Below are 14,736 nucleotides of genomic sequence, written 5' to 3'. Positions count from 1 at the left end.
GGTAGGACAAAAGATGTCATGCAAGTTCTTTTCCATAAGCATGTATGACTATATTCGGAATACATGCCTACATTACACTGATGAACTGGAGCTAGTTCTGTGTCACCCTATGTTATAACTGTTGCATGAGGAATCACATCCGACATAATTATCCATCATTGATCCATTTCCTACGAGCTTTTCACATATTGATCTTTGCTTAGTCACTTTTCCATTGCCACTGTTACAATTGCTACGAAAACTACTACTGTTACTTTTGCCACTGTTACCGTTACTTCCATACAACTTTGCTACTAAATACTTTGCTGCAGATATTAAGTCTTTCAGGTGCGGTTGAATTGACAACTCAACTATTAATACTTGAGAATATTCTTTGGCTCCCCTTGTGTCGAATCAATAAATTTGGATTGAATACTCTACCCTCGAAAACTGTTGCGATCCCTTATACTTGTGGGTTATCACGGACACATCAGGACTTGGCGGCCTCCGCCAGACATTCATGGAGTTCCATCTCACCGTACCAGATGACTTGAGGAATCGAGCGATACGTTCAACCTCACCCTAAATCGGTTGGCATGGCCTACTTTCCTGAACATATACTAAATATTGCTAAATTTGGATAAAAGGTGCCACATGAACCATATACGTCAAAGGGGATTTATTCCCTCTTCTTTCTATATTAGGAAAATTAGTGATGTATCGTTCTTTCGATTACTCTCATATTTCAATGACATCATGTTTACCCTACCTGTTTAATTATAGATTTTTGTCTTAGATTTCAACTGTTGTATAGTTCTTTAAATTTGGGCCCATATATGCATGTCACTATATTTTCTTTAACAATCCTACCATTTTCTGCAGTGCGTCCCTTGCTATGCAACAAAATCTGTAGTGCACAATCTTTCCCTTTACATAAATCAAGACTGCTGGGATGTCATACTTGAACACAAACCATGGATTTACAATCGTTGCTACTGTAAGACTTCATGAATGTGGTGACTCCTATTTTGGCACTGGCCTTTGAAAGAAATTTCTAAGTTTTATGCACTGAAAGCTGGCACTATAATTGCACTGCATATAAAAGAGCCTGGTCATGAGATATGTTCTAACTTCCCCGACAATATCATCTGTCCAGACTTTGTTCGAAGGAAGTTTTCTTTTCAAGTATCTGCATGTCGACTTACCCAGCAATATCAAATGAATTGTGTAGTAATTAAGCAACCAATTGTTATTCCATTTTCTTACTATATTCCTACCTAATAACTTCTAGTTACCAATACACTTTTCTATTACCCTATTTTAACTAAATATTCCCTGTACTCCCACTTCTATCAGAAAACGACACTGACAAGGAGACTCCGGAGGTGGAGAGTGGGGCTACCAACAAGCGGAGGCGGGGCAAGCAAGAACCGCAAGCGAGTCGTGCATACCTAGACTTCATCAGTAGCCTCCCCAATGATAGGTTGACAATCATCATCTCCCTCCTCCCAATCAAATATGGGGCGCAGACAACCGTCCTTTCTCAGCGATGGCTCCCCCTATGGAACTCCACCCTTCTCGACCTCAACAACACCCACGAGCTCTGACATGGCTATCGCAAAAGCTTGGATGCATTCTCCAAGATCCTCAGCAGTCACCTTGGCCCAACTAGAGGCCTTAGAATGGGCAAGTTCCATTCCAACGGCAAGGACCGAGCCAAACTTGATGACTAGGTCCGATCCCCCACCCTAGATCAGCTCGAGGAGCTCACTTTTGATGATGTGCATATGCACTCGCTGCCAACGTCTGCGCTTTGTGTCACGCCCACGATGAGCATCACCAAGTTCAAGAACTGCCATCCCCCCTTAATGACGCGCCTGCTCTTATTCTACCACGACTGAAGCACCTCGAGCTCATCGTCGTCTGCCTCCCAAACGGTGACATGGAGCACCTGCTTCGTGGCTGTACTGCACTCAAGTACCTTCGTCTTCAGGAGATCAATGGGTTGAGTAGCTTCCACATCACCCCCATCACTCTCCAGACTATTTATGTGTGTTGCTAGTGCGGCAAGAAGACATCACAAGATGTGTACCACGGTATGGTCATTGAAGACACACCTGCACTTAAGAGATTAATTGTAGTCGATCAAAAAGGTCAAACAAGAATCAATGTCATTTCTGCGCTGAAATTGATAGTGGTGGGCTACTCATCTGAGAAATACTCCGAACTTGTTATTGGATCCACACCCGTTCAGGTACAACAGCCGCCTTCTACCTCTCCTACAAATTAACATTATTTCTAATTTTGAAGATGTATGTTCGTCTGTCATCCAGAAAACGATTCTGACAAGCTTGACCCCAAAACTACCCACATTGAAGGTCTTGGAACTAGAATCTATCAGCCCCAACCTGGAGCAAGTTGTCAGTTTCCTGAGATGCTTTATGTGCCTGTAAAAGCTATATATCGAGGTGATATTCCTTTCTTGTTAAATGTTAACCATAAGGGAGCTCAATTTGTGACACCTTTTTCCAAGTTTACAATGACAATGTACTACGATTTCTGAAGGATTCTTTTGGAGGATTTCAGTACATACATGTCCCCCCCATATTGGTTGCTTGATATATATGGTTACAATCCATAAGCATTTCTCCTTTGGATTCATCTGTACTAGTTTTCTTAGGGAACTTTTCATCCACTCCAACCTCTTGTGAAGAAGGATACATTTTTCTAGATTGTAATCAAATGCCCATGCTAATCATGTCAGATCGAAGATGGCATGTTAGTGCATTTTACAAATCCTTCAAACCAAATAGGCATGTAGTAGTGTTCAAAACTGCATGTAGGCACTAACACATTTTCTTCTTTTGTAGATAAGATTAGGCCCAGTGGTGGATAATGTGATACACTATAACAATAATGTCGAATGCCTCGACCTACATCTTTCAGAAATTACTTTGAACTCCTACTGAGGGACCTTACCGGAGATTATATTTGCAGGTTCTTTGTTGTCAGAGCAAGGGTGCTGAAGGTAATCAGGTTTGCCCTACATTTATTTCCAAAAAAATGAATGGTTTGTTGATCAGTGCTGGCGGCTGCGGCAGAATGGAATAGGCTCCGAAAATGCTGAATTTCATTTTGGAACTTCAGATGACAGAGTAATCGGAAGTCATTGTGTCAACCCCATACATGACTTCTCAGTGGCTGACCCCTTTGCAAAAATTATGAGGTTTCAAAACAAGACTTAGAAGTGGTAATATTAGTTTGAACCTCTCTGATATCCATGTTTAGCAGATCAGCACGAGCGTTTGCAGCTGATGAGCTGAATTTCATTTCTAATATCAGTTTGAACCTTGTAATCTTTGAATTTGATCCATATAACTCTGGAATTTGAACCTTGTAATATTTTGAGCTTTTGTGGTACAATCATTGAAATGGCATCGTATGAGACTCGTATATTGGTAGCACCATTTTTACCTTAATATGCAATGGTCTTAGATTTTATTAACCATTCTCGAATCTGTTTACCTTGTCGATCTCATAGCACATGATCTATATAGCTAACTCGACTACGATCTTCGACATTATTGCACACAGTTAGTTTCTTCAACCGTGTGTCCTGTAGATGCTACCTCTTGAGCTTGCGTTGGTTTTTCCCTTGAAGAGGAGAGGGTGATGTAGCAAAGTATCAATCCCGTAGGAGACAACGCAACAAGCCACTGAATTCCTGCACAAACAAACACCAACTTGCACCCAACGCAACAAAGGGGTTGTTAATCCCTTCACGGTTATTTTCAAAGTGAGATCTGATATAGATGGATAAACGATAAAGTAATATTTTTGGTATTTTTGGTTTATAGATCGGAAAGTAAAAGATTGCAAAGAAAGTAAATCAGAAAATAAAATTGTTGATAGGAAAATTATATGATGGAAAATAGACCCGGGGGCCACAGGTTTCACTAGAGGCTTCTCTCAAGATAAAAAATATTATGGAGGGTGAAAAAATTACTGTCGAGCAATTGATAGAAAAGTGCAAAGTTATGATGATATCTAAGACAATGATGATGAATATAGGCATCACGTCCGTGTTAAGTAGACCGAAATGATTTTGCATCTACTACTATTACTCCACACATCGACCGACTCCTTCCTGCATCTAGAGTATTAAGTTCATAAGAACAGAGTAACACATTAAGTAAGATGATATGATGTAGCGGAATTAACTCAAGCAATATGATGAAATCCCCATCTTGTTATGCTCGATGGCAATAATACAATACTTGTCATTCCCCTTCTGTCACTAGGATCGAGCACCGCAAGATTGAACCGAAGCTAATGTAACATCCCAATTTTCAATTTGGATGTTATACATAGGTCATCATATGCATATCATATTTTATTTGCATTGTTGGTTGAGATCCTAGAAATCTTAAGCAACTCAAGGACCCAAGGAGAGAGTTGGGGCATTTCACAAATTTTCATATTTGAATTTTCTCAAATTTGAAAAGAGGATCAATTGGATTTTAATATTTTTCTCTCCAATCATTTCCAATATTTAAATTAAAAGAGAGAAGATAATATGACTTCTTCAAAAGAAAAGGAATATTGGAGAAGAAAATTTAAAATAAAATTTATATTTTATTAGCAATTTTATTTGAATTAAAAAATTTATGCATTTTTAAAAATTGCATTTTAGGCCAGAAAAATGTTCACTTTCTTCTAAATAATAGGTTTAGACGGTGAAAATTGTTTTTGGCATTTTTAGAATCTTTTTTATATTTTTTTAGGATTTTTCTTCGGGAAAAATTATTTAAAAAAAAATCCCACCCGACTAGGCCAAAGCCCGCCTGAGCAGTCGGCCCGCCTGCGCGCCGCCTCCCTCCCGCGCAGAGCCCCCCCCCATCGCATGGACGCCGAGGGGAGTCCGAACCGGACTCCACCCCGCGCGGCCCCTTCCCCTAGGCACCGCCGCCCCCCGGCCTTTAAATACCGCCGCCCCCGCTGCCTCCTCTCCACCTTGCCCCACCGCAACCGCCACAAGCCTCCACCACTGTCGCAGCTCGCGTCCAGATCAGCCCTCCCGCTGTCGCTGCTACTGAAGCGCCGCCGCCCCACCGCGCCGCCGCCGCCCCTGCCTCGCCCGCGCCGGAGCCGCCGCCGCCGCCGTTGACCGCGGCCGCCGCCGAACCGGTAAAGCGGATATTGGTTTCCTTGGTTTTCTCTTGTTTAATTTTTTTAGGGTTTTGTCGGTTGGTTTAGAACGGGTTTTTTCGGTTTCACTAATTAGCGAACGTTTGTTCGAACGTCTCTGTTAGCGAACGTATTCGTTCGTTTGTCCCTGATAGCAAATGTTTGTTTGGTAGACTTTTCTTTTTATTCTATTTTCGTCTAGGGACCCATCCGCGATTATTTTTTTATTGCAGATTAGCCCCTGAACTTCAAACCTTCGCAACTTTTTGCTCGTTCGTCCAAATCCAGTGAAACCAATGCCAAAATCTTCGTCTTGTTCCCCTCTTTCCAGATAATCAAATTGAACATGGTTTTGACAATTTAAAATTTGGTTGCAAGCAGATTTGAATTCGAACTTCTTTTGATCGTAGTTTGAGTTTCGTAGCTCTGATTTGATTGATTCTTTTTTTCAAATCAAAGCTCTTCAGTCGAACTTTCAATTTGGATCTTTTTATTTGAGTTTTACCCTTGCATCTATTTTTTGATTGCTCATGTATGCTATTGTTTCTTTATGATAGAGTTTCGGGAGTGCGAAGCGTGCTTCTACGAGTCACTAGGGTTTTGAGATCGTCAGCAAGGCAACTAACACTTTGATCATACCCCTTATTACCCAGTTTTTATGCATTAGCTCAATCCTCAAACACTGCATGGTTAGGACTTGAATACTTGTGGGTACTGGGAAGTAGTGATGAGGTAGTACCTATTGCCTTTAATTTCAAACCCTAGGAGTTACTTTTAAGTTATGCCTATATTGTTATGCTATGCTCGTAGACGTGGCTTGGTTTGAGTGATCCATGACAGATGTGAGAGTTTTAATTAATGGTTGAAATTAAGGTGGCTACTTTAATACACATCTGGGTGGATTGGTTGAGGCACCCTGGAGCACCCAGTGGTTGTCTGGGCACCTGGAGCAATCCAGTGTTGTCCTGGGATATCTCGGAGTACCCGTGTGATCATCCTACGGTTTGCCACCCAGGCTCAAAGGGATCATAAGATTATTCATGATGGAAACTTCCATGTGCAGCCACAAGCCATTATGGTCTCTGGCATATTTGAGTAAGTTGTCTGACCTCTTTTAGTGGTAGGCTAGCAGATGTAGGGGATGTAGGTGGTACTGTCTACCCAGAGTAAAGAGTTAATACTTTTGAAAGACTGTGTCTCGGTCATTCGTTTCTCAAACACCATGTAGTGCGAGAAATCTAACGGAGGAGATCGAGTCTTGTGGGGAAAAGTGCGCAAACCTCTTCAGAGTGTATAAACTAATCATGGTTAGCCGTGTCCCCAGTTATGGACATCTTGAGTATCTGGTACTTGAATTATTGATTTGATCTCATCACTCTATTAATTAATTTGTTGGGTTGATGATTATTAATTTGGGGTTGAGTTGGAGGAACCTTCTCAATGTTTTCAAGAAACATTGTAGTTAAATAAAATATATTCCTTTGTTGTAGGGAAAAACTAGCTTTCTGCAAAAATAACCATAGAGCCTCCACCAGCCATATATGCATATAGTTATAGCTATTACTTGTTCATTACTTTATAGTGTTATCTTGCCGGCATATTCCATGTGCTGACCTACACAAGCTGCAACGTATTATGTAGCAGAGTTTTCAAACGAAGAGTAAGGTGCGCTAGGTCGTTGTCATGCACTCAGCTATGTCGTTGGAGTTGATGGACTCATTTTACCTTCGAAGCTTCCGCTATTATCTTCATTAGATGGCCTTCGGCCATATTATTGTAATAAGTACTCTCTTTTGAGATATTCGATGTAATAAGTGTGTGATTGAACTCTGTTATAAATCCTTCAAGTACTGTGTGTGTCAGCATTACCGATCCAGCGATGACACTTATGCACAGAGATTTGACCATTTGAGGTCGAATCGCTACAAGATGGTATCAGAGCACACGCTGACTGTAGGACGCGACCACTAACATAAGCCATAGGACCCTCTTCTCTACTCATTTCTGACTCTTCTCCACTTTCCACTCTATAGATGGCGGACCAAAGAAACAAGTTTGCTCAACCGGATGAAGACACCCCTTTTGGACGACACTTGAAGGGGGCCACTAGATACCTGAACATCGGAATACCAAGCTTCACGGGGACCTACACCGCCACTCGACCGAAAGAAGATCATTGTACAGTTCGAGTACATGTTCCAGGAAGGACATTCACACCAATTACGGAGCCCATAGAGTTTTCCTTTGAGGCACCAACCTGGAATCTAGGAAAGAGCATGGCAGTTCACATCGCCATGGGATGCATTGGCGAAGTTTACCACAAGGATCTTAAGGACACCATATACCAGATATGTGGATGCCAAGATGAGCAATGGGAGATGATCTGCACCAGGAGGGACAAGTCCGTTGCAGCCTACATCCAGGAGTTGAACCAACACATTCGTCGTCAGGAGAACTAGATGTGCGCCAACATGATAGACCTGAAGAAGGTGATGACCAGTAACATGGAGCTAAAAGAGGAACTCAAGTCTACAAGCGATGGATATGAAGAGGAAATTACAGTACTAGTGGAGAAGAATGAATACCTGAAGATGAAGCTAGGAGTATTCATGGGAGACCCTGCGCCAGGAGGTGACGACCATCCCAAAGACTACATCATCATCAACGACACTGACTCCGACCCCGATAGTGATGATGATTATGAAGACGAAGCTGGAGCAGATATCATGGAGTCTTCCTCCAATCAAAATTTCTAGTCTACCACCATATTATTAGTACTATTCCCCCCATGTATATAGTAGTAGTCCGAGTATTTTGTAGCGGTAGCTAGATCGATTGTATACCCTTGTTTGAATTGAGTGGTGTGATTTGAATGTGTCTGTCTCATGTGCATATGGGTAGTGACTTTCTCCTTAGACCTCACTCTATTCTAATCTCTCCCCTCTAAACCTATCAGATGCCTCCGAGACGTGACCCCGGTTTTGTCTTCCCACCGGAGCCCACTCAGTTGATCCAGCAGCAGAATGCCTTGATGCAGCTACTAGTCCAGAACCAAGGCAACAACAACAACAACAAAAACAACAATCCACTGCCACCACCTCTAGTTGACAATTTAGCCCGTTTTCTGAGGTTTAATCCGCCGGTGTTTTCTAGTAGCACCGAGCCAATAGTTGCCGATGACTGGCTCCGCAGGATTCGAAGGGAGCTGACCACCGCAAGTTGCATAGATGCTGAGAAGGTGCGCTTTGCCGCACATCAATTGGATGTACCTACAGCCTCATGGTGGGAAAATTACACAACCACTTTACCCCTAGCCAATGTCACATGGGATCAGTTTCAGCAAGCTTTCCGTAAAGTCCATGTCTCAACTGGAGCAATGAGTATGAAGAAGCGTGAGTTTTGCAACTTACACCAGGGAAATCGTACTGTGGGGCAGTACGTGAATGGGTTTAGTAAGTTAACTCACTATGCCCCAGATGATGTGGCCACATATGCCGTGAAGTAGGAGAAGTTTATGGAAGGGCTGAGTGATGAGCTGACTATGCAGTTGTCGGTAGCAATATGCAATAACTACCATGATTTGGTAGACAGGGCCCTTATGATTGAAGGCAAGCGGCAACAGATAGTGAGCCGCAAAAGGAAGTATGGGTAAGGGAAGTACAATTCTGGAGCTCGGCAGAAGCCTCGTTTTACCTCGAGCTCGGGAGGACACACACATAACCATGGAGGTCATACTCATAGTGGAGGGAGTGCATAACCACAGTGGACCCAAGAATGGGAATGGGAATGGAGGAAGCAACGGACAGAACCGTTCCAACCCAGCAACACCCGCCAGGAAGGATCTAAGTCACATTACTTGTTTCAAGTGCGGGAAGACTAGACACTACGCCCCAAAATGTCCTGAAGCAAAGAATGGAAATGGCAATGGAAGCTCAGGGAAGAAGAAAAACCCTTTCACCAGAGGTCAGGCGAACCACATCAATGTGGAGGAGGTTGAAGAACAGCCTGACGCGGTGATCGGTAAGTTTTTGATTAAGTCATTTACCGCTCTCGTTCTTTTTGACACTGGTGCATCGCATTCTTGCATATCAAGGGGATTTGTGGACAAGTTTAAGTTGCAAACATTAGCCCTTAGGTCACCCATGTTAGTAAGCTCGCTAGGAGCATAGTATATGGCCAGCCGATGGTGTGATCGGTTACCCCTAACCATTGGTAGCCACGTTTTCCCCTCAGACCAAATAATTTTGGAGTCCCAAGGATTGTACATAATATTAGGCATGGATTCATTACTGAAGTATGGAGGAAACATTGATTATGCTAGTAAATCAATTTTACTTACCACCCCGGAGGGAAAAAGGATCAAGTACTTGTCTAGGCATGCGCCAAGTAGGACCCAAGTGAATTCTCTCTCGGGAGTTGTTCAGGAAGAAGTGCCTATTGTGAAGGATTACCCGGATGTATTTCCAAATGAATTACCAGGCATGCCACCAGATCGAGACATAGAGGTTTTGATAGAGCTGTTGCCAGGCACCGGACCAATTTCAAAGAGACCGTATCGGATGCCCGCAAATGATCTGGAGGAAATTAAGAAGCAGATTAAGGAGTTACTGGAGAAAGGTTACATCCGACCAAGTTCATCACCTTGGGCAACCCGAGTTCTCTTAGTTGAGAAGAAGGATGGATCTTTGAGAATGGTTGTTGATTATCAGGCTTTGAACAAAGTGACGATCAAGAACAAGTACCCACTACCGATGATCAATGATCTGTTTGACCAGTTGCAAGGAGCTAAAGTATTCTACAAGATCGACCTTTGATCAGGATACCACCAGTTGAAGATCCGAGAACAGGATATAGCTAAGACATCTCTTACCACAAGGTATGGGCTATATGAGTACACGGTCATGTCATTTGGATTGACTAATGCCCCTGCCTATTTTATGAGTATGACGAACAAGGTATTCATGGAGTTTTTGGATAAGTTTGTTGTGGTATTCATTGATGATATTTTGGTGTACTCGAAGAATGAAGAGGAACACAAGGAACACTTGCGCCTAGTTCTCGAGAAGCTCAGTGAACATCAGCTATATGCCAAGTTTAGCAAGTGTCTGTTTTGGTTAAAGGAAGTTGGAATTCTTGGAAATGTTATATCACGAGAAGGTATAGCTGTAGACCCTATGAAGGTTCAGTCTGTCACTGAGTGGTTGGAAACCACCTCAGTTGGAGAGACCGGAAGTTTTCTGGGACTCGCAGGATATTACAAGAGGTTCATTGAGAATTTCTCCAAGATTCCGAAACCCATGACAGAGCTGTTAAAGAAGGACACCAGGTTCAAATGGACCGAAGATTGTGAGGCCAATTTTCAAAAGTGGAAGAAACATTTGGTTACAGCCCTAGTGTTGATTCTTTCGGATATACGCAAGGATTTCCAAGTGTATTGTGATGCTTCTAGCTTGGGACTTGGAGGTGTACTTATGCAAGACGGAAGAGTTATTTCATATGCCTCACAGTAGCTTCGACCATACAAGTTGAATTATGCCACACATGCTTTGGAGTTAGCAGTTGTAGTGCATGCGCTCAAGACCTGGAGACATTTCCTGGATGGAAATATATATGATTTGTGCATGGATCATAAGAGTTTAAAGTACATTTTCACGCAGAAGGAGTTGAACCTCAGGCAGAGGAGATGGTTGGAGCTCATAAAGGATTATGATATGAAGTTGCACTATCATCCAGGCAAGGCTAATGTCATAGCAGACGTTTTGAGCCGCAAAAGTTATGCTAATACCCTGGTAAGCGGAGGATTACCGCAAGAGTTAGTTGACGATCTCAAGGAACTTCGTTCGGAGATAGTTCCGGGAGGTTTTGTTGCAACAATGGGGGTTCAATCTACATTATAGGGAAAGATTCGAGAAGCTCAAAAGGATGGTAAGGAAATTGCAGAGATAAAGGAGAAAATGAGCAAAGGAAAAGCCAAAGGTTTTCGTGAGAAGGAGCACAAGACTTTATGGTTTGAGGATCGTGTATATGTGCCCAATAATGTGGAAATCAGGAAGTTAATACTTCAGGAGCTCATGACTTGCCATACTCGATTCACCCTAGAAACACCAAGATGTATTTGGATTTGAAGGAACATTTCTTGTGGACAAGTATGAAGAAGGATATTGCCGAGTATGTAGTAGTATGTGATGTATGTCAGAGAGTTAATGCAGAGCATCAGAAGCCAGCCGGATTATTACAGTCTATGCCGATACCAGATTGGAACTGGGATAAACTTGGTATGGACTTTATCACCGGATTACCCAGGACCCGATCAGGATATGATTCTATCTGGGTAGTAGTTGATCGCTTGACCAAGGTAGCTCACTTTATCCCAGTGAAATCGGGAAGTTGGCCAAGATATATATGACCTGGATCGTATGTCTTCATGGAGTTCCAAGGACCATCGTATCAGACAGAGGGACACAGTTTACCTCGAAATTTTGGAATCAGCTGCACAGACTTTGGTTACTAGGCTGGAGTTCAGTACAACCTTTCATCCGCAGACAGATGGTTAGACCGAGAGAGTCAATCAGATTCTGGAGGACATGTTGAGAGCGTGTGCCCTAGACTTTGGATCTAGTTGGGATGACAATTTACCTTACGCAGAGTTCTCATACAACAACAGTTATCAGGCTAGTTTGAAGATGGCCCCTTTTGAAGCCTTGTATGGAAGGAGATGCAGGACACCGTTAATGTGGGATGAAGTTGGAGACCGTCAGTTATTTGGACCAGATTTGATCAAAGAGTCCGAAGAGAAAGTTAAGTTGATTCGTGATAGACTGAAGGTAGCTCAGTACAGGTAGAAGAGTTATGCCGATACTAAACGCAAGGAGGTAGTCTATGAAATTCGAGACAGAGCATATCTTCATGTGTCACCACTCCAAGGAGTTAAACGATTTGGAGTTAAGGGAAAGTTAGCCCCGAGATTTGTAGGACCATACCGAGTTCTGGAACGTATGGGAGAGGTTGCCTACAAGTTGGAGTTACCTGAAGGATTGTCAGGAGTTCATGATGTGTTTAATGTTTCCCAGTTGAAGAAGTGCCATGCGGAGATGGACGATATTCCTCTAAGAGACACAATGCCCCTAGAAGCAATTCAGTTGGAGAGTGATCTGACCTACGAGGAGAAACTCGTCAAGATTCTTGAGTTTGCCAGCCGAGTGACACGAAGCAAGGTTATCAAGTTTTGCAAGGTTCAGTGGAGCGACCACACCGAGGATGAAGCCACCTGGGAGCGAGAAGAAGACCTACGGAAAGACCACCCACACCTATTTTCTAGCCAACCCGAATCTCGAGGGCGAGATTCGTTTTAAGGGGGGTAGGTTTGTAACATCCCGATTTTCAATTTGGATGTTATACATAGGTCATCATATGCATATCATATTTTATTTGCATTGTTGGTTGAGATCCTAGAAATCTTAAGCAGCTCAAGGACCCAAGGAGAGAGTTGGGGGATTTCACAAATTTTCATGTTTGAATTTTCTCAAATTTGAAAAGAGGATCAATTTGGTTTTAATATTTTTCTCTCCAACTATTTCCAATATTTAAATTAAAAGAGAGAAGATAATATGACTTCTTCAAAAGAGAACGAATATTGGAGAAGAAAACTTAAATTCAAATTTATATTTTATTTGGATTTTATTTGCTATTTTATTTGAATTAGAAGAAAAAATATGCATTTCTGAAAATTGCATTTTAGGCCAGAAAAATGTTCACTTTGTTCTAAATAATAGGTTTAGACGGTGAAAATTGTTTTTTTGGCATATTTTAGCATTGTTTCATATTTTTGTAGGCTTTTTCTTCTGGCGAAATTATTATTAAAAAAAAACTTTTCCCGCCCGACTCGGCTGAAGCCTAGCCGAGCAGGCCGGCACGCATGCGCGCCGCCTCCCTCCCGCGCAGAGCCCTGCCGCCGCACGGACGCCCAAGGGAGTCCGAGCCCGACTCCACCCCGCGCAGCCCCTTCCCCAAGGCACCGCCGCCCCCCGCCTTTAAATACCACTGCCCCCGCCCCCTCCTCTCCACCTCGCCCCACCGCAGCCGCCGCTAGCCACCGCCGCTGCCGCAGCTCACGCCCGCGCCGCTAGCCGCCCGCTGTCGCTGCTGCTGCCGCGCCGCCGCCCTGCCTAGCCCGCGCCGGAGCCGCCGTTGACCGCCGCCGCTGTCGTAATGGTAAAAGTGATCTTGGTTTGCCTTGGTTTTCTCCGGTTTATTTTTTTATGGTTTTGTCGGTTGGTTTAGATTGGTTTTTTTTGTTCCGCTAATTAGCGAATGTTCGTTCGAACGTCTCTGTTAGCGAATGTATTCGTTCGTTTGTCCCTGAGAGCGAACATTCGTTCGATAGCCTTTTATTTTTATTTTATTTTCGACCAGGGACCTATCCGCGATTATTTTTTATCGCAGATTAGCCCCTGAACTTCAAACCTTCGCCACTTTTTGCTCATTCATCCAAATCCAGTGAAACCAATGCCAAAATCTTTGTCTTGTTCCCCTCTTTCTAGATAATCAACATGAACATGGTTTTGACAATTTAAAGTTTGGTTGCAAGCGGATTTGATTTCGAACTTCTTTTGATCATAGTTTGAGTTTCGTAGCTCTGATTTGATTGATTCTTTTTGCAAATCAAAGCTCTTCAGTTGAACTATCAGTTTGGATTTTTTTTATTTGAGTTTTACCCTTGCATCTATTGCTTGATTGATCATGTATGCTATTGTTTGTTTACAAATAGAGTTTCTGAAGTGCGAAGCATGCTACTACGAATCACTAGGGTTTTCAGATCGTTAGCAAGGCAAGTAACACTTTGATCATACCCCTTATTACCCAATTTTTATGCATTAGGTCAATCCTAAAACACTGCATGGTTAGGACTTGATTACTTGTGGGTACTGGGAAGTAGTGATGAGGTAGTACCTATTTCCTTTAATTTCAAACCATGGGAGTTACTTCTACGTTATGCTTATACTGCTATGCTATGCTCGTAGACGTGGTTTGGTTTGAGTGATCCATGATAGATGTGAGAGTTTTAATTAATGATTAAACTTAAGGTGGCTACTTTAATACACATCTGGGTGGATTGGTTGAGGCACCCTGGAGCACCCAGTGATTGTTTGGGCACCTGGAACAATCCAGTGTTGTCCTAGGATATCCCAGAGTACCCGTGTGATCATGCTTCGGTTTGCCACCCAGGCTCAAAGGGATCATAAGATTATTCATGCTGGAAACTTCCGTGTGCAGCTACAAGCCATTATGGGCTCTGGCATAGTTAGTTTGTGTGACCTCTTTCAGTGGTAGGCTAGCAGATGTAGGGGATGTAGGTGGTACAGTCTACCCAGAGTAAAGAGTTAATACTTCTGAATGACTATGTCTCAGTCATCCCTTTTTCAAACACCATGTAGTGCGAGAAATCTAACAGAGGAGATCGAGTCTTGTGGGGAAAAGTGCGCAAACCTCTTCGTAGTGTATAAACTAATCATGGTTAGCTGTGTCCCCGGTTATGGACATCTTGAGTATATGGTACATGAATTATCGATT

Source organism: Triticum urartu, chromosome 2A (genome assembly GCF_056163025.1).
Source record: "Triticum urartu cultivar PI428250 chromosome 2A, HENAU_Tu73, whole genome shotgun sequence".
NCBI lineage: Eukaryota > Viridiplantae > Streptophyta > Magnoliopsida > Poales > Poaceae > Triticum > Triticum urartu.
This window is presented reverse-complemented; position numbering follows the sequence as displayed.